At 42.2% G+C, this 21,598-nt stretch overlaps 1 long non-coding RNA gene across 1 annotated transcript; it reads left to right on the top strand.

Annotated features, from left to right (window-relative positions):
- The first annotated feature begins 1,267 nt into the window (after positions 1-1,267).
- On the top strand, positions 1,268-3,027 carry 1700069P05Rik (RIKEN cDNA 1700069P05 gene). Its single transcript, NR_040527.1, has 3 exons — positions 1,268-1,816; positions 2,402-2,511; positions 2,900-3,027. It is a non-coding gene; the product is annotated as an RIKEN cDNA 1700069P05 gene (long non-coding RNA).
- Positions 3,028-21,598: the final 18,571 nt, after the last annotated feature.

Genomic DNA, 21,598 nt, shown 5'->3' with positions numbered 1-21,598 from the left:
TGGTCACTCCATGGTCTTCTGGGAATGAGGTAAGTGTAAGACAGACCTGAGCAGAGAGAATCGTCAGAAGCACCTCCATGAGGGCCAAGAGAGGTGAACACAGGGCGCCTTCTTCAGAAGAGCATGCATGATAGCAGGGGGTTGGGGGGTTGTGAGGAGGCCACCTTTCCCCTTGGAAGACCCCTGCCAGGGTAAAGGGTGTGACATTAGTCATTCCTCTTCAGACGAACCCATGGGAAAGCAGAGAAAGAACACCTCTGCTGAGTCTGGCCAAAGAGACTTGAGGAAGGATGCAGCTAAGACGGGTCCCAAACAATAATTAAGAATGTTAGTTCAAAATAACATCTATCTACAACCGCCCATCTCATGCTGTCGGGTCACAGAAGCTGATACAAGACATGAAGGGGAGGAAAGGGATCGGAACCCCAAAGCCCAAGACAGACTAAAACCTGGTCTGGTCTCCGGAGCTGGATTCTCAGCCCAAACATCTGGAACCTCTGCATTGGATCCAAAGTTCCAGGAAGGAGCAGAGGACAGGTGGCCTCCACTTACCATGTGCCCTGCCCCGTGAACCCTGGGTCAGAACCAAATTGAGACCTGGAGGATCACTGCACCTGGGGTGAAGGGTAGCCAGAGTCTCTGCATCTGGGAAGCAGGGTGAGTGCCCACCTTTCTTTTCAGGACAGAAAAAGATGCCATATCCCTGCTACCTTGCTGGGTGCTGTGCTGCATTCTGCACAGACTCTCCAAGCTACTGCTGGCTCCTGATAAAGTCCCCACTCCATACCCACTGCTCTAGGGCACCAGGGGCCAGAGGCAGAGGGCATAAGCTCTGCGCAAACATCCTGCCGTCTCCCAAGGAGATTTTCTTTAATAAAAGACTGTGGAAATGTCAGCCAGTCTAAACAAATAGCAAGTTTTATGGAGCTTGAACAGCCTGCATACAATCCTGGAGGTGACTTTGGGGAAAAAAATCAGACTAAAAAGCAGGCACAGAACCTTTCAATATGGGAGCATTTAAGGTCACGATGACTGAACCAGAGACATAGAAGCCGCAGGAAGGAAGGAGATGTCCCCCACAGCCTAGACATGCTGTGTCTGTTCCTGGTCTCTAAGGAGCTGTCTTAGCTACTTTTCCATTGTGACAAAACACCATGACCAAGGCAACTTATAGAAGAGTTTATTAGGGCTTACAGTCCCAGGGGGTTAGTTCACGCCCCCCAAGGCAGGGAGCCTGACAATAGGCAGGCAGGTGTGGCACTGAAACAGTAGCTGAGAACTTACATCCACAACTATGAGGCAAAGAGAGATAACTGGGATAGTGTGGGCCTTTGAAACCTCATGGGTCACCCTCAGTGATACACCCCCTCCAGTAAGGCCACATCGTCCTGAACAGTTCCACTAACTGGGGACCAAGTATTGAAACATACTAAAGTCACATCAGATAAGGGCTCTCTCCTGAAGACCCCAGACAAAGGAACAAAGTGGGTGGACAGCCTTCCCCACACACCTCAGGGGTCTGTCTTCTTGGAGCATCAAAGTTCAGCTTCATTTCCTGTGTCAGGGAGGTCCCAACTCAGGCCTTGGGTCTAGGGGAGCTGCCAAACCCAGCAGTGGGTAAATATTTGTTCCCTCATGCCTATGGGCTTGGGACCTGCTGGGTTTAGGGGCAGGGGTTGAGACTCATGGGGCAAACAGACCTGAGGATCTAGGCACCTACATCCATTAAGGTTTGGAATTCAGAAGCAGTAGGCTGTAAGCACTCAACGTTCCTCTCAAGCAGCATGGATCCAGTTCTAGCCATATTGCCCCACAGGTAAGAAGTGGGTAGGACATCAGGCATGGGTCCCTAGGAATATACTATCTCTAGGCCCTTCCTGCCTCACTCTATGCCTCCTATTCGCCATAAGACAAGCAGCCTCCGGGACACGCTTCTGCCACATAATGTTCTGCCTCTATATGAGCCCAGAACCACAGTGCCCAAGGCACATGGGCTGAAACCCTGAGCCACAAAGAGAAGCCTTCCTTAAGTTGTCCTCCTAGGTACTGCGGTCACAGCAGTAAAAGGTAATCGATACAGTAAATCATCTAAGAGCTAGGACCAACATCAATGGTGAACTCTACACCACTGATGGGTAGCTGGGCCTCCATGAGCAGTAGAGAGAAGGAAAACAGTGGGGTAGTGTCCTTGTCAGATGTCGGAGTGACCAGAAATCTGTGGAAAGAAGTAATGCTGGATCTGGGGCACAGGCTAGGCCACAGACAGACATTCATTTTCTGCCTGGCTATCTCCTTATTCAAGGAGGTTCCATCCTTGGCAACTAACCACCATGCCACGAGGAAGCCCAGGGTTCCTGGGAAGGAACAACAAAACTATGTGTTCCCCCATCTGCTAGAGTAGGTGGAGTAGAGACAGCTGGTCCCTACCACACCCAGCCCGATGTGCAGTGTCCAGAGCAAAATCCACTTCGTTGGTGAGGCTTTGCAAGGCACGGAGTTCAGCATCAGGAGGTAACAGAATCAGTATTTGGGGCTCTTTTTCTATTCTGACTCCCAAGCCGGGTATTGAGCAAAGCAAAATTAGGCTACCACACTATCCCCTTTATGTCAGTCTCTCATCTGGGAGCATTTCTACCCTGAGGGACACAGTGGCCCCAGACAAGGCTAGACCCAGAAGCCAGAATCCCTGTCCCTTTGGAGCATACCTCCACTGTCATGAGCAGACATACTGTCTCATGCAATGCATGAACACATGAGAAACGTGTGTTCAGGACCCATTCTCACATACGAATAAGACTCCAGAGTCAGCTGAGTCCCTTGTCTCACGTGTCCCTACTTGACCTTGGAATAGGCGCATAGGGGAATGATTTAAAAGCCCTTATTCTCCATTTCTCCCTAGTGGTCCACCGGCTGTCTGCCCACCCACTGCTGGGACAGAAGCAGCTCTCAGCCACAGCCACCCCCATCAATCAATATTTTTAATTACCTTTACATGATTGACTAATAAAATTCTCCACTGACTAATTGATTTTTTGATGGGGAGATGAATTTTTTTTTCTCACCTAAATGGCAAGTTGTATTTCTTTTGGTCATTTTAGAAGAAGAAAAATGGGAGAGAGCAGGAATAAGGAGAGACCCAGAGGTTACGAAGATTATAGGCCCAAACTGAAATAAATTAACAGGCAGCCCCAATCACCATGTGGCCCAGCACACACCCAGACATCCTCCTATGCTGTGGTACCATGATGCTCAGGGGGACATTGGACACTGCTTCTTCAAGCAGCATGGGCGGCACTTTGCTTAAGCATCAACTGTTCCATTGTTCTTCAACCTGATCCGTAAAGTTTCCTTTACATTTTATTTATTTATTCATTTATTGCCGTATTGAGAATCAAACCCAGAACCTTACACATGCTAGCCATGTGCCGCATACCTAGTTATATATTCCCATCTCTTTCCTTTCTTTTTAAATACAATCACTGCGTTTCAAATTATTAGAGCAGCTTATTTATTGCCTGTAAGTTGGAAAAGGCAGGCAAATCTAATTAAACACAAAGAGAACTTGCCATAAGCCATGGTGTCAGTGAGCAGAGGCCACTACCGAGGCTGGCTTCACTGCCAGTCACCCACTAGCTCCTAACAGCAGCATTTTCTATTCTGCTCACTGCCCTGGTGCCTAAAGTTGACCAGTACAAGAGACATTCAGTCCCTGCCTTTCACTTGAAGAAATGAATCTATTTCAGCCATATTAAAAAAAAAAGTGGGTCCCAATGGAAAATGCAGAGTAAGAGAAATATAATTTTAATATCTATTATGGGGGAAAAATCAGACATATGGACAAGAAAAAGAGCAATACAATGAACTCCAATGTCCCATCACCAAGAACCACCAATATCTATAGCTTTATTGATCTTCACAGCTCGCTGTTCAGTTAGCATAGTTCTTAGAGACAAGAGCTACCAAACACATTGGACTTAGCAGTAGAGTATTTGTCGGCTGTGCAGAAAGCCCTGAGCTGGAGACATGGCTACACACAGAGATTTGCACACAAAGAACAACAAAGAGGGAAGCCAATGCCTCTTTGCTTAGAGTTTAGTACAACAGGAGGGATAGTCTTACAGGGACTTTGAGGCAGGTGAGGTGAGATATAGCAAGATATTTATAGTAGATAGAGCAAGACTTCTAATGTGCCCTGGGACACTGGGGGGCAGCTAGCTAGAAGCAGGGGTGTGTGACTGGGAGCAGAGTGGGGTGAATTTAGGCTCTTTCTGGCTACTCCTAAGTAGAGGGGGCTTAGAGAATTTGTCATTATTGATCAAAGTCTGGCCCTTTAGGGTCAATTGCACAGGTTATTATGCTGGTTCCTAAGTCGTCCCTAGAGACATAGGCTGGCTTCTTGCTTCTGATTTTGGGTCAGAGGTTTTTTTTTGTTTGTTTGTTTGTTTGTTTTGTTGGTTTTTTTTTGTTTTCCCTCCATTTTTGAGACAGGGTCCTCTGTGTAGCCCTGGCTGTCCTGGAATTCATTGTGTAGACCAGGCTGGCCTCAAACTCAGACATCTACCTGCTTCTACCTCCTAAGTGCTGGGATCAAAGGCGTGAGCCACCACCATGCAACTATTTTATACCAACCATCGTCTGCATCGTCAGCTTCTCAATGAAGACAAGTAGGTGCAGCTTTATGACAGTGATAACCGGGTACCACCGTGTAACACATGGGATGTATTCAAGTTGTTTTTAATTGCAAAGACAACTCAGAAAGTGAGTAGGCAGTCTGGAAATATTGATTGAGTGGAAAAATGAAATGTGAGTGAAGGAGAGAAGACATTTAAATCCCAGACCCAGATCACTGCAGCTCGGGACAGAGCCGAGAAGGAGAACCTTGGAAGGCTGTTGGCAAGACAGCATCAGCATTTCTAATGGGAGGAAATGCAGCTGCTAAGTAGATTTCTTGAGAGGAAAAAAATAACGCAAACATCTGAATTCCAAATTCAAGAATAACTACCAGAAAAAATAAAACAGACTTGGCAGCTTTCAGTAACATAACTACATAAAAAGTTTAATTCGTGTATTTGGATTTGCTAGAAGGAGGACTGACCACATCCTTGGCACTGTTCAAGGTGTTGAAGGTACGACATCGAACAGACAAAAGTTCCCCACCTCCATGAGGATATATCCCATAGAAAAAACATAAAATAATCAATGTTAATCAATAAATATGTGGTGTACTTGCTGTTAAGCAATGTTTTAGAAACAAAGCAGAGAGGGAACAAGCGAGCCCTGAAGGTGGTTTGTAGTTTTAAACCGCGATTAGGGAGGCCTCCGGTGAGTACAGAGCAGAAGGACATGGAAAAGCTGATTATGTGGATGAAAGGAAACTGAATCTCAGCCAGAAAACACGGGAAGTTCAAGCAATCTGCAGTGAGGGTGTGGTGGGTACAGCAAGCCAAGGTGGCTGGTGTGGCGTCAACTGGAGTGAAAGCCAGCAGGACATGAAGCCACAGAGGAATCCCAGGTGACATTCTGTGGATAGGTTGATGAACATAGATGCAAATTCCTCAACAGAACACTTGCAAATCGAATTCAAGAACACATCCAAGAGATCATTCACTATGATGAGGTTGGCTTCCTTACAGGGATGTAGATATTGTTAAACATAAATGAATTAATAATTATAATTCACAAATAAAGGAACTCAAGGACAAAGTCATGTAATCACTTCAGCTGATGCATAGAAAGGACTTTGACCAAAATCAGACATCCCTTTATTTTAAAAGGGAGGTTATAGGTAGAGGGAACATATCTCAATATAATAAAAAGAATTCGTGAAAAACTGATAGCCTCCATCACATGAAGTGGAGAAAAAGTCAAAACACTCCCACAGTATCAGAAACAAGACAAGGGTGTCCATTTCCTCCATGTCTACTCACTACAGTGCTTGAAGTCCTAGCTGCATCAATAAAATAGAAGGATTAAAGGGATTCAAATTAGAAAAAAAAATCAAAGTCTCCCTGTTTGCAGATAAGATGATCTACGTACAAGAGACCTCAAAGACTCCACCAGGAAACTGATGGAGCTCATGAACACTTTATCCACATAACAGTTTACAGAAGTAACAGGCCAAAATCGGTAGTCTTCTTACCTACCAATGACAAACATAAGAGATGCTGGAGGGTGGGGAGATAGCACCACAGTTCAGAGCAATGGCTGCTCTCCTGGAGTTCGTCCATTCCAGTTCCAGCATACACATGTTGGCTCATAGTCATCAGTAACTCCAGTTCTGGGGGAATCCAATGCCCTCCTGGCCTCTGTGAGCACTACATGTTCATGGTGTACATACACACATGAAGGGAAACACTCATACATATGAAAGCAAAGTTAGATATTAATAAGACATACCGAAAATGAAATCAGGGAAACAATCCCATTGATAGCAGCCTAAAATACACCTCGTGTGGTGGTTTGAATAGGTTTGACCCCTTAGATTCATGTGTTTCAAAGCTTGGCCATATGGAGTGGCACTATCACGAGAGGTGGCCTTATTGGAGTAGGTGTGACATTGTTGGAGGAAGCGTGTCACCATGTAGGTGGACTTTGAGGCCTCCTATGCCCAAGTTCTGTCCAGTGTGGACTCAGAGTCTCCTTCTGCGTGCCTTTGGATCAAGATATAGAACTCCCAGCTTCTTCTGCAGAACCATGTCTTCCAGGATGTGCTGTGCTTCCTACTATGATGATAATGGACTGAACCTCTGAAATTGTAAGCCAGCCCCAATTAAATGTTGTCCTTTATAAGAGTTGCCTTGGCCATGGTATCTCTTCACAGCAATAGAACCCTAACTAAGACACCTTGGCATAAGCCTATCCAAGAATGTGAGAGGACATACAATGAAAACTTAAGTCACTGAAGAAAGAAATTGAAGATGCTAGAAGATGAAGAGACCTCCCAGGCTATTAAATATTACCATGAAAATGGCCATCCAGCTTAAAACAATCTACAGATTCAAGGCACTTCCATCTAAAATTTTGATGTAATTCTTTTTTGAAATTGAAACAAAAAAATCTAAAATTCAGATGGAAGCACAAAAAGCCTACACAATACTGAATGACAAAGCCACAGTGAGACCTATCATCAGTGTCACCACTCATTCTTAACTTCAAGTCATACTAGAGAGACAAAGAGGTAGATGACAGCAACAATAGCATGCTACTAATGTGTACACATACACACATGCATATACACATGTATACACACATATATACATATGCACACATGCATACACACAGATACACATGCACACATCCATACATATACATACACACCTTCATACACATTCACACACATGCATACACACATATACACATTCACACATACATATATGCATATACATATATACATGTATACATGCACATATACATGCACACATATACATACATATATGCACACGCATAGGCACATATTTAGACACATACACACATGTATGCACACGCACACATACACATGCACACACACACAGAGCAGCCATCTGATTTTTGAGAAAGGATGCCAAAGTTCCCAACACATGGAGGAAAGATGACATCTTTACCAATCATGCTGAAGAAGCCGGATAGCCATGTGTAGAAGAATGAATGTTAACCTTCTTTCTCACTCTGCACAAAAATGAGCTCCAAATAGGTCAAAGATCTCAATATTAAGCCCGAAACTCTGGCATGTGTGGAGGAAAAGGTAAGGGGTACACTCCAGGATAAAGGCTCTAGTAAGGACTTAGGCGTAAGACATCAGACACACAGCAATCAACCATCAAGTGGGACCTCACAGAATTAGAAAGCTTCCATTCCACAGAGCAAAGCATTAATTAACTGTAGGGATGTCCAACCAAATGGAAGATAGAAGGGGCTGGAGAGATGGCTCAGCAGATAAGAGCACTGGTTGTTCTTCCAAAAGTTCTGGGTTCAATTCCCAGCACCCATATGATAGCTCATAACTGTCTCTAACTCCAGGTCCTGAGGATCTGACACACTCATACAAACATATATGCAGGCAAAACATCAATGCACAAAAGAAAAAGAAAATTCTATGGGAATGGAGGAAAGAGGAAAAAAATCTTTGCTAACTGTGTATTTGACAGAAGATTAGTGTCTAAAATCTATAAAGAACAACAACAACAAAAAACCCTCCTAAATGTCAAGAAAAATCAATTAAAAATCAGCTATGGAACTGAAAGGAGTTCTCAGAAGAAGTACAAATGGCTAAGAACTAGTTCAAAAAGTGTTCATCATACTTAACTCTCAGGGAAATACAGATTAAAACTCCATTGAGGTTTCACGTTACCAGTCAGAATGGTTAAGATGAAGGAAATAAATGATACAAACGGTGGTGAGGATGTGGAGAAAGGAGACCCTCATCACTGTTGGTAGGAGTGAGCCTGGTACAGCCACCAGAGAGACCAGTCTTTGTCACTTACCCACATACAGAAATGCATTCACGGGCTGGTGAGATGGCTCAGTGGGTAAGAGCACCCGACTGCTCTTCCAAAGGTCCGGAGTTCAAATCCCAGCAACCACATGGTGGCTCACAACCATCCATAACGAGATCTGACGCCCTCTTCTGATGTGTCTGAAGACAGCTACAGTGTACTTATATATAATAAATAAATAAATCTTTAAAAAAAGAGAAAGAAATGCATTCACACCGAATGCATAGCTGCTCTGTTCACACTAGAATGAAAAAAACAGCTAGATGTCCACCAACTCATAAATAGATAGTTAAAATGTATAATTTTATTCAACTGTTAAAAAATAAATAAAATTTTGGCAAATGGATGAACTGGAAAACATTAACCTGAGTGAGGTAACCCAGACCCAGAAAGACATACATTACATGCTGTCATTCATATGTGGATTTCTGTATTTACCCTGGAGTGACTATAGAAGCCAGGAAGTAGGAAGGGGCCATTATGGGGAAAGGAAAGACCCTCGATAGGGAGGATAGTAAAACATGGGGTTGTGAAAGGAAAGGGGGAAATAAGGAGGGAAGTTTGAGCAGGGAGAGGTGGGGGCAGAGCAGAGGAGTGCTGGGAGGGCAGCTGACACTAGGAGTGTTGGAAAACTCCATAAGGAAACCCATTTTACAAGCGCTCTCTCTCTCTCTCTCTTTCTCTCTCTCTCTCTCTCTCTCTCTCTCTCTGTGTGTGTGTGTGTGTGTGTAGTATTGTGTGTATTAATCTAGCAGAGTTTGTGTGTGTGTGTGTGTGTGTGTGTGTGTGTGTAGTATTGTGTGTATTAATCTAGCAGAGTTTGTGTGTGTGTGTGTGTGTGTGTGTGTGTGTATTGTATGCATTCATATAACAGAGTTTGTGTGTGTATGAGGATATTGTATGTATTCATACAACAGAGTTTATTGGGGGGTATTGTATGTATTCATATAACAGAGTTTGATTGGTATTACCCTATATAGGGATAATGTTGTGCCTTGCAGAAGCCATAGAGTTGCCAAATATAAGCCTCAGTGTCAGGTGTGAGATACCTCCCTTGGAGTTGTTAGTCAGAAGCGTTCTAGAGAGTCCCAAAACAATACAGACTACTGTCATTGCTCTCTTTTGCTGATTTGAACATGATATTAAGATCCTGTCGTTGAAGGCACCATACACTGTGGTCACTAGATATGAAGAATCAGAAACAGTATTGATCAGGGAGAGCCCTCCATGCTGGTTAGCTTTCATGGTACTGAAGGCTTTAGTGCAGGCTGCTGGAGGAGAAAATTCAGCAGCAGCCTTGCTCAGCTAAACAGCTTCTGCACTACAATAACTTCCTGTATGGCAAGCTGTGTCCACAGTTGCAGTAGTGGCTCAGGCGCTATAAGGGTAATCAACAACTTTTTAAATTTAGTATAAGGACTGTTACACAGGAACAAATACATACCTTGTACTGCAAAACTGCCAAGAACCCTTGGTTGGGTCACTCATAAGTTCTAGGAATGAGCCTACTATTATTATGTTTTATTGTACAGTGTGTGATGGTTAACACAGAATCTCACAGACAGTTGGCATGTTGAAAATAAGCATCTGTGATGTGCTCAGCAACAAATGGGACACCCATACCACACCCCCTTATTCCAAAGTCCAAGAATCTCCAGGAGCAGAAAGATTGTAAGAACCAGGGATTGGAGGGGTCCAGGGCAAAACACTGATTTCTGTATGTGACAGGACCACTCCACTCATGAACTCTAAGCAGCTATGGTTGCCTGAACAAGGCCTGCACTAAATGGAGCCAGTCAATAGTTTTGTAAGGAAGAGAGGAAAGCTTATGACCTCCTACCTACAGCTACACAGCTAGTGGCAGTTGGTGGCAGCTGGTGAGAGAGAGAGAGAGAGAGAGAGAGAGAGAGAGAGAGAGAGAGAGAGAGAGAGAGAGAGAGAAGTTGGTGGAGGCAGATTTGGGAAAAGTTTGGAGAGGACCAACAGTGACTATGGTAAAATAAATTGCACTCATGTATGAAATTCTCCAAGAATTAAGGAAATAGATTTTAAATCAGTTTTAACTTTTAGTTCTATTTTTTGAGAATTTCGTAGAATATATTTTGGTTATATTCTTTCCTCTCCCCCAGTGACTCAAGATTGCCCCCCATGCCCCCCCACCTTCCTACTTACCCAACTTCATTTTATTTCTTGACTTCAAAAAAAAATCCAAGACAACAACCAGAAAAGCACACACAAACAGATTGACAAACAAAAACGATATCTGATTTGTGTTGGCCAACTACTCTTGGGCGCTAAACCTGTCCAGGAGTGTTGATATACACAGTGTCACTCCACTGAAGAAAACAGATTTTTTTCCCCTCTCCTAGACTCTAACAATTGCAAACAGCGTCTTGACTGGGGCTGGGAATCTGTGCCCACTGCCCATTCTCCATGTTGGGCTTTTCTCTGGCTTGTGTGCATGTTGTCACAGTCTTTGCGAGTTCATATGTGCATCATCCCCGTTGTGTCTGGGAGTCACCCACCACCTCTGGCTCTAACCACCTTTCACATAAATCCCTGAACCTTAAGGGGAGGAATGTGGAACCAATATTCCCATGATTCTGAATTATCATGGTTAGATGCTCCACTATTTACACATTACACACTTATGAGTCTCTGAGTTGATTATCTACTGCAAAAAGAAGCTTTGCTGACTAGAGCTGAGTGATAGGCAGATCTATGGGTAAAGCAATATGTCATTAGGAGATGTTTTATTACTGGGTTCATTTATCAAACTAATAGTAGTGGGCTTTCCCCTAGACCTATAACCTATCTAACTTTATGCCCTTGGTGTCGTTAACAATATCAGATGTGGGTTCTATCTCATGGAGCAGACCTTAATTAAATTTCACCAAAAAGTGGTTGGCTGTTCCTCTAATATTTAGGCCAGTATTGCCCCACTCGGCATATCTTCTAGGCAGGTCACTACTGCAGCTCACAGCTGGATGAGACCGATGGCTACTTTTCTCCTCTGGAAACATATATAGCACCTTCCAGCACTATTAACGCTACTTAGTAGGGGTGAAGCTTCCAGTTGAGCACTAGCTCATTCTTCCCCATGTTCTATCACATAAGTATGTGGTGTCTTACTGTCGGGTTGTGGAGGGAAAACAATCGCACTGGGGATAAGCTGTAATGTTTGGGTTGGGTCTAAGTGAGTCTTTTGGGAATCAACTCAGAAATGTAATCTATTCCTGGTAGCTGGGTGGGGCTTTCTTTTGTAGCATATGATGTTTAGTTTTGGTATTGCCTCATCCAGTATATGGCATTTAAACTCCTTTTCATATGTACATATTTTAGGAAACTTTCAAAAAGAAAACAGGAAAATATTCAACCAGAAAAGTTCTTGAAGAAGTAAAAGTTGTATAATTCCCATATTTGGAAGAGATGTCAATGTGCTGGTTCAAGACATTGAGTAACAGTAAGCAGAATAAAATCAGATAAACCCATGCCAAGACACACTGAAATTAAACTGATGAAATATGAAGACAAAGGAAAACTCCTAAAAACAGCAAGAGAGAAATTACCCTTCAACGACAGCAGATTTTTCTTCAGAATTATGTACCAGGGAAGTGGTACCGTGTTTTTCAAATCCTGAAAGCAAGAATTTGTCAATAAAAATCCGGTACCCAGTGATATAATACCAGAGTAACCATCCTTCTTATCTCCATTCTCAAATGGAGGAAAGTTAGGAGAATCTATTGCTCAGTACTACGCTGAAAAAATGGCTGGAAGGACTTATCCAAACAGAGAGGAAATACTGAGCCTTGGAACAACAGGAAAGAAAGAATGCAGTAAGAGGGCTGGTGAGATGGCTCAGTGGGTAAGAGCACCTGACTGCTCTTCCGAAGGTCAGGAGTTCAAATCCCAGCAACCACATGGTGGCTCACAACCATCCATAACGAGATCTGACTCCCTCTTCTGGAGTGTCTGAGGGCAGCTACAGTGTACTTACATATAATAAATAAATAAATCTTTAAAAAAAAAAAGAATGCAGTAAGAAAAAGAGTGGAGAGATGTCATCGTTTTCCTTCTCCTAAAGATTTGAACAAAACTCTAACAAAATGTGCTCAACATTTAGAAGAAATTTTAAGATGATTACCTTGCATATAAAACAAGAATAAAAGCCGGGCGTGGTGGTGCACGCCTTTAATCCCAGCACTTGGGAGGCAGAGGCAGGCAGATTTCTGAGTCGAGGCTACCCTGGTCTACAAAGTGAGTTCCAGGACAGTCAAGGCTACACAGAGAAACCCTGTCTCGAAAAAACAAACAACAACAAGACAAAACAAACAAAAAAAATCAAAAACAAAAACAAAAGCAAAAAACAAGAATAAAAAAGCTAAGGTTTCCAAGCTAGATACCATTCAACTTCCTTCTACTATATCCAACCCGTAAAGGTTCCAGTACCTCCCAGTACCATGATGGGCTGCCAGTCTTCAACACATGGGCCTTGTCAGGGAAGATTCAAATCACAGCAAGAGCTATGAGGAAAATAAAAGCCCCCAGAGGGATGTCAGGATTCGAACAGCTAAGCTCAGCACCACCAAATTCGGAGGATGATGTGGAAAAGCCGGGTTACTCGTATATTGCCAGCAGGGCTAGGAAATGGTTAAGAAACTCTGTAGAATAATTTGACAGTTGCTTTAAAAAAATTTAAGGGGGACAGGCATAGTTTAAACTGCTTTAATCCCAGAACTTGAGGCTTGTCTATCTAGTGACTTCCAAGCCAGCCAGGGCTCCATGAGACCCTGTCTCAAAAAAAAAAAAAATTAAACATGTAACTATGATATGAGTCAAAATTGTTATCAAAGGAAAAATGAAGGCTCATTATTTATACAAAGATCTACATGTAAAAAAAACCTTGTAATTATTTATAATAGAAAAATGGAAAGAACCTATATGTTCATCCTAAGGAACAAGTGGGTGGTACGCACCATGAACCTTGTTTCTCCACGGTAAAAAGTATCAGACTGCTGATGCAGGGAGCAACCTGAATGAATACAAGAAAACTGAACTAAATAATCTCACAAATTGCACAATGTATAATGCTTGTTAAAATGAAAAAAAAAAAAACAAATTATAGAGTTACCACTTAAAAGGGACTTGAGCCGAGACATGAGGGAGGGCCACGGTAGTGATTCTTGCCATTTGAAATGACATTTCTATTCTGTCATTCATAACAGGACTGTAAGTGAGCTCATGGGAGATGGTTGTTGATGTCCTTACTGTGTCTTCAATATCCTTTAGCTTTGTAAGATTTTACCAATGGGAGAATCTGGGTAAAGAGCACAGAGATAATACATTATTTATAACAATTGTATGTGAATCTACAATTATCTGGAATTTTTTGTTTGTTTGTTTTTATGAGACAGGATTTCTCTGTGTAGCCCTGGCTATTCTAGAACTCACACTGTAGACCAGGCTAGCCTCAAACTCAGAGATAGATCAACCTGTCTATACCTCTCAAGTGCTGGTGTTAAAGGTGTGTGCAACCACAACCACCACCCAGTGTTAAAAATTATTTATTCTTGGGAAATTCATATATGTATATAATACATTCTGCCACACTCATCAAATGCTGATGTGAGCAGGCTTGCACACTGACACTGCTCAGAACAATCTACCTAACACAAACATTAACACACTGAAAGCCATGGTGGTTTTCTTTGCTTTCTCCTCTGCTAAGTCTCCCTTGCTAAGGATATGCTGAAAGTGATGCGTCACATTCAAGAGCATGAATTATTAAGAGATAAGAAACAATTTATAGAACGGTGCATATACTCTTGCCTTTTAAATTTAAAATAAGATATCTGTGGTACGTAGGTGGGTGTGTTTGTATAGACAGCTTTATGTTCTATAAACAGGTTATATGGGGGAAAGCCGTGGCAGATGGACTCAGAGCTCTTAAGCGATGCCATTCACCTGGGTTGTCCGGGTGGGGTAGTGAGAGTTATGATGTAGAGTTTGCAGACACCAAAGCAGAAATTGCAGTTTTGTTATATATACTTTTTGTTTGTTTTTCAAATGTTATGTTTTATTTTTTCCCTTTTATTGAAAATAGATTCTTTTCCCATACAATACATCCTGGTAGTTTCCCTTCTCTCTACTCCTCCCAGTTCCTCCCCATCTCCCCTCCCATCCAGATTCACTCTGTCTGTCTCTCATTAGAAGTGAACAGACTTTTATGTGATAACAACAAAAGGTAACAAAATAAATATAATAAGATAAAACAAAGGCTATCAGATCATTGAACAAGAGATCAAGATAAGGTACAAGTATTAGGGACTCTCAGTGGAAAGAGAGGCCCATTGGTCATGTAAACTTACATGCCTCAGTACAGGGGAACGCCAGGGACAAGAAGTGGGAGTGGGTGGGTAGGGGAGTGAGGGGAGGGTATGGGGGACTTTTGGGATAGCACTGGAAATGTAAATGAAGAAAATACCTAATTGAAAATTTTTTAAAAAAAGAATTAGGGATCCACTCATTCATACACTCAGGAGTCCCATAAACACACTAAACTGGAAGCCATAATATACACAAAGGACTTGGTGCAGACCCATGCCGGCCCTGAGATTTCTGCTTCAGTCTCTGTGAGGTGATTTAGAGGAGCTTGTTCTCCTGGTGTCCTCCTTTCCCTCTGGCCTCTTACACTTTTCCTGCCTTCTCTTCTGTGGGGTTCTGACCTCTGAGGATACAGTTTTGATGGAGGCAGCCCGTTTAGAGCTAAGTGTCCCAAATGGACCAGGTGCATTCTCCTTCTCCCTTTCCCTCCACCCCCCATGTGTATGTTTAATGTCTAGTGATGGGTCTCTGTTCTCATATGCTCCAGTAGGAAGCGTCTGTGGTGATGTCTGAATATGGCACTGATCTACGAATATAGCAGAATACCACTATGAGTAATTTTATTACAATTAAAAATAAACAAAAACAGTAGCCTTTTAGTTGGCACAGGCACCGGGTCACCTGGGCATGGAGTCGGCAGACACCCCAAGGTCCTTAGAGGACTCTCCATGCGATCTTAGGACCTCTGGTGAGTGGAACACAACTTCTGTTTCATTCCAATCGTGCGGGACCTGAGACAGCATTAGGGAAGCAGAAAACCTGGCCTGACTAGGGTCACAAGTACCAGCACCTGGTCACCTTGGACGTGGAATCGGCGGACACCCCCAAGGTCCCTAGAGGACAGCTTCTGAGGCAGACCCCGTTTTGGGCTCCAGACATCTGGGCACCTTCCCTGACAGAGGAGAGGTGCCCGCTCCACCCAGGAGAGCTTTGCTGGAGCACCAGGGGAACTCATCTTGGTTCCCGGATCCCTCCAAGACTAGTCTGAACAGGTGAGAGTGTGGACTTCAGAAGCTAACAGCTTCTAGAACAGGCCCTGTTTCGGGCCTTCATCTTCTGCCAGGAGGCAGGTCCGAACACCAGATATCTGTGCATCTTCCCTGCAAGAGGAGAGCTTGCCTACAGACAGTGCTCTGACCACTGAAACTCAGGAGAGAGCTAGTCTCCCAGGTGTGCTGATAGAGGCTAACAGAATCATGAGAGGAACAAGCTCTAAGCAGAGACAACTATAACAACTAACTCCAGAGATTACCAGATGGCGAAAGGCAAATGTAAGAATCTTACTAACAGAAACCAAGACCACTCACCATCATCAGAATGCAGCACTCCCACCTCACCCAGTCCTGGGCACACCAACACACCCGAAAAGCTAGACCTGGATTTAAAAGCATATCTCATGATGATGGTAAAGGACATCAAGAAGGACTTTAATAACTCACTTAAAGAAATACAGGAGAACACAGTTAAAGAGTTACAAGTCCTTAAAGAAAAACAGGAAAACACATCCAAACAGGTGATGGAAATGAACAAAACCATACTAGACCTAAAAAGGGAAGTAGACACAATAAGGAAAACCCACAGTGAGGCAACGCTGGAGATAGAAACCCTAGGAAAGAAATCTGGAACCATAGATGCGAGCATCAGCAACAGAATACAAGAGATGGAAGAGAGAAACTCAGGTGCAGAAGATTCCATAGAGAACATGGGCACAACAACCAAAGAAAATGCAAAACGATCCTAACTCAAAAAATCCAGGAAATCCAGGACACAACGAGAAGTCCAAACCTACGGATAATAGGAGGAGATGAGAATGAAGATTTTCAACTTAAAGGGCCAGTAAATATCTTCAACAAAATTATAGAAGAAAACTTCCCAAACCTAAAGAAAGAGATGCCCATGAACATTACAGGACACCTACAGAATTCCAAATAGACTGGACCAGAAAAGAAATATCCTCCCAACACAGAATAATCACTATTGACAACAAATACACTAAATAAAGATAGAATTTAAAGCAGTAAGGGAAAAAGGTCAAGTAACACATAAAGGCAGGCCTATCAGAATTACACCACACTTTTCACCAGAGACTATGAAAGCCAGAAGAGCCTGGACAGATGTTATACAGACACTAAGAGAACACAAATGCCAGCCCAGGCTACTATACCCAGCCAAACTTTCACTTACCATAGATGGAGAAACCAAAGTATTCCATGACAAAGCCAAATTCACACATTATCTTTCCACGAATCCAGCCTTTCAAAGGATAATAACAGAAAAAAAGCCAATACAAGGACAGAAACCACGTCCTAGAAAAAGCAAGAAAGTAATCCTTCAACAAACCTAAAAAAAGACAGCCAAAAGAACAGAATGCCAACTCTAACAACAAAAATAATAGGAAGCAACAATTACTTTTCCTTAATATCTCTTAATATCAATGGACTCAATTCCCCAATAAAAAGACATAGACTAACAGACTGGCTACACAAACAGGACCCAACATTTTGCTGCTTACAGGAAACCCATCTCAGGGAAAAAGACAGACACTACCTCAGAATGAAAGGCTGGAAAACAATTTTCCAAGCAAATGGTCTGAAGAAACAAGCTGGAGTAGCCATTCTAATATCGAATAAAATCGACTTCCAACCCAAAGTTATCAAAAAAGACGAGGGACACTTCATACTCATCAAAGGTAAAATCTTCCAAGAGGAACTCTCAATTCTGAATATCTATGCTCCAAATGCAAGGGCAGCCACATCCATTAAAGAAACTTTAGTAAAGCTCAAAGCACGCATTGCACCTCACACAATAATAGTGGGAGACTTCAACACACTACTTTCATCAATGGACAGATCCTGGAAGCAGAAACTAAACATGGACACAGTGAAACTAACAGAAGTTATGAAACAAATGGATTTAACAGATATCTACAGAACATTTTATCCTAAAACAAAAGGATATATATACCTTCTTCTCAGCACCTCATGGTACCTTCTCCAAAATTGACCATATAATTGGTCACAAAACAGGCCTCAACAGATACAAAAATATTGAAATTGTCCCATGCATCCTATTAGATCACCATGGACTAAGGCTGATCTTCAATAACAACATAAATAATAGAAAGCCAACATTCACATGGAAACTGAACAACACTCTTCTCAATGATACCTTGGTCAAAGAAGGAATAAAGAAAGAAAAGACTTTTTAGAGTTTAATGAAAATGATGCCACAACATACCCAAACTTATGGGACACAATGAAAGCATTTCTAAGAGGAAAACACATAGCTCTGAGTGCCTCCAAAAAGAAACTAGAGATAGCACACACTAGCAGCTTGACAACACACCTAAAAGCTCTAGAACAAAAGGAAGCAAATTCACTCAAGAGGAGTAGATGGCAGGAAATAATCAAACTCAGGGGCGAAATCGACCAAGTGGAAACAAGAAGAACTATTCAAAGAATCAACCAAACGAGGAGCTGGTTCTTTGAGAAAATCAACAAGATAGATAAACCCTTAGCCAGACTCACTAGAGGGCACAGGGACAGCATCCTAATTAACAAAATCAGAAATGAAAAGGGAGACATAACAACAGATCCTGAAGAAATCCAAAACACCATCAGATCCTTCTACAAAAGGCTATACTCAACAAAACTGGAAAACCTGGATGAAATGGACAAATTTCTAGACAGATACCAGGTATCAAAGTTAAATCAGGATCAGATTAATGATCTAAACAGTCCTATATCCCCTAAAGAAATAGAAGCAGTCATTAATAGTCTCCCAACCAACAAAAGCCCAGGAACAGATGGGTTTAGTGCAGAGTTCTAACAGACCTTCAAAGAAGATCTAATTCCAGTTATTCACAAACTATTCCACAAAATAGAGGCAGAAGGTACTCTACCCAATTCATTCTATAAAGCCACAACTATTCTGATACCTAGACCACAGAAAGACCCAACAAAGATAGAGAACTTCAGACTAATTTCCCTTATGAATATAGATACAAAAATACTCAATAAAATTCTCGCTAACCGAATCCAAGAACACATCAAAACAATCATCCATCCTGACCAAGTAGGTTTCATTCCAGGGATGCAGGGATGGTTTAATATACCGAAATTCCTCAACGTAATCCACTATATAAACAAACTCAAAGACAAAAAACACATGATCATCTGGTTAGATGCAGAGAAAGCATTTGACAAAATCCAACACCCATTCATGATAAAAGTCTTGGAAAGATCAGGAATTCGAGGCCCACACCTAAACATGATAAAAGCAATCTACAGCAAACCATAGCCAACATCAAAGTAAATGGTGAGAAGCTGGAAGCAATACCACTAAAATCAGGGGCTAGACAAGGCTGCCCACTTTCTCCATACCTATTCAATATAGTATTTGAAGTCCTAGGCAGAGCAATTTGACAACAAAAGGAGATCAGGGGGATACAAATTGAAAAGGAAGAAGTCAAAATATCACTTTTTGCAGATGATATAATAGTATATATAAGTGACCCTAGAAATTCCACCAGAGAACTCCTAAACTTGATAAACAGCTTCAGTGAAGTAGCTGGATATAAAATTAACTCAAACAAGTCAATGGCTTTTCTGTACACAAAGGATAAACAGGCTGAGAAAGAAATTAGGGAAACAACACCCTTCACAATAGTCACAAATAATATAAAATACCTTGGCGTGACTCTAACTAAAAAAGTGAAAGATTTGTATGATAAGAACTTCAAGTCTCTGAAGAAAGAAATTAAAGAAGATCTCAGAAGATGGAAAGATCTCCCATGCTCATGGATTGGCAGGATCAATATAAAATGGCTATCTTGCCAAAAGCAATCTAAAGATTCAATGCTATCCCCATCAAAATTCCAACTCAATTCTTCAATGAATTAGAAAGGGCAATCTGCAAATTCATCTGGATTAACAAAAAACCTAGGATAGCAAAGACTCTTCTCAAAGATAAACGAACCTCTGGTGGAATCACCATGCCTGACCTAAAGCTGTACTACAGAGCAATTGTGATAAAAACTGCATGGTACTGGTATAGCGACAGACAAGTAGACCAGTGGAATAAAATTGAAGACCCAGAAATGAACCCACACACCTATGGTCACTTGATCTTTGACAAGGGAGCTAAAACCATCTAGTGGAAAAAAGACAGCATTTTCAACAAATGGTGCTGGCACAACTGGCGGTTATCATGTAGAAGAATGCGAATTGATCCATTCCTATCTCCTTGTACTAAGGTCAAATCCAAGTGGATCAAGGAACTCCACATAAAACCAAAGACAGTGAAACTTATAGAGGAGAAAGTGGGGGAAAGCCTCGAAGATATGGGCATAGGGGAAAAAAATTCCTGAATAGAACAGCAATGGCCTATGCTGTAAGATTGAGAATCGACAAATGGGACCTCATAAAATTGCAAAGCTTCTGCAAGGCAAAAGACACCGTCAATAAGATAAAAAGGCCACCAACAGATTGGGAAAGGATCTTTACCTATCCTAAATCAGATAGTGGACTAATATCCAATATATATAAAGAACTCCAGAAGGTGGACTCCAGAAAATCAAATAACCCCATTAAAAAAGAGGGCTCAGAGCTAAACAAAGAATTCTCACCTGAGGAATACCGAATGGCTGAGAAGCACCTGAAAAAATGTTCAGCATCCTTAATCATCAGGGAAATGCAAATCAAAGCAACCCTGAGATTCCACCTCACAGCAGTCAGAATGGCTAAGATCAAAAATTCAGGTGACAGTAGAAGCTGGCGAGGATATGGAGAAAGAGGAACACTCCACTGTTGGTGGGAGTGCAAGCTTGTACAACCACTCTGGAAATCAGTCTGGCGGTTCCTCAGAAAATTGGACATAGTACTACCGGAAGATCCCGCAAGACCTCTCCTGGGCATATATCCAGAAGATGTTCCAACTCGTAAGAAGGACACATCCTCCAATATGTTCATAGAAGCCTTATTTATAATAGCCAGAAGCTGGAAAGAACCCAGATGTCCCTCAACAGAGGAATGAATACAGAAAATGTGGTACATTTACACAATGGAGTACTACTCAGCTATTAAAAAGAATGAATTTATAAAATTCCTAGGCAAATGGATGGACCTGGAGGGCATCATCCTGAGTGAGGTAACCCAATCACAAAAGAACTCACATGATATGTACTCACTGATAAGTGGATATTAGCCCAGAAACTTAGAATACCCAAGATACAAGATACAATTTGCAAAATACATGAACCTCAAGAAGAGCGAAGACCAAATGTGGACACTTTGCCCCTTCTTAGAATTGGGAACAAAACACCCATGGAAGGAGTTACAGAGACAAAATTTGGAACTGAGACGAAAGGTTGGACCATCTAGAGACTGCCATACCCGGGGATCCATCCCATAATCAGCCTCCAAATGCTGACACCATTGCATACACCAGCAAGATTTTGCTGAAAGGACCCTGATATAGCTGTCTCTTGTGAGTCTATGCCAGGGCCTGGCAAACACAGAAGTGGATGCTCACAGTCAGCTATTGGATGGATCACAGAGCCCCCAATGGAGGAGCTAGAGAAAGTACCCAAGGAGCTAAATGGATCTGCAACCCTATAGGTGTAACAACAATATGAACCCCCTGGAGCTCATGTCTCTAGCTGCATACGTATCAGAAGATGGCCTAGTCAGCTATCATTAGGAAGAGAGGCCCTTTCGTCTTGCAAACTTCATATGCCTCAGTAC

The sequence above is a fragment of the Mus musculus genome, chromosome 6, assembly GCF_000001635.26.
Source record: "Mus musculus strain C57BL/6J chromosome 6, GRCm38.p6 C57BL/6J".
NCBI lineage: Eukaryota > Metazoa > Chordata > Mammalia > Rodentia > Muridae > Mus > Mus musculus.
The sequence above is the reverse complement of the archived record's forward strand: the minus strand, read 5'-3'. Positions and strand labels throughout refer to the sequence as shown.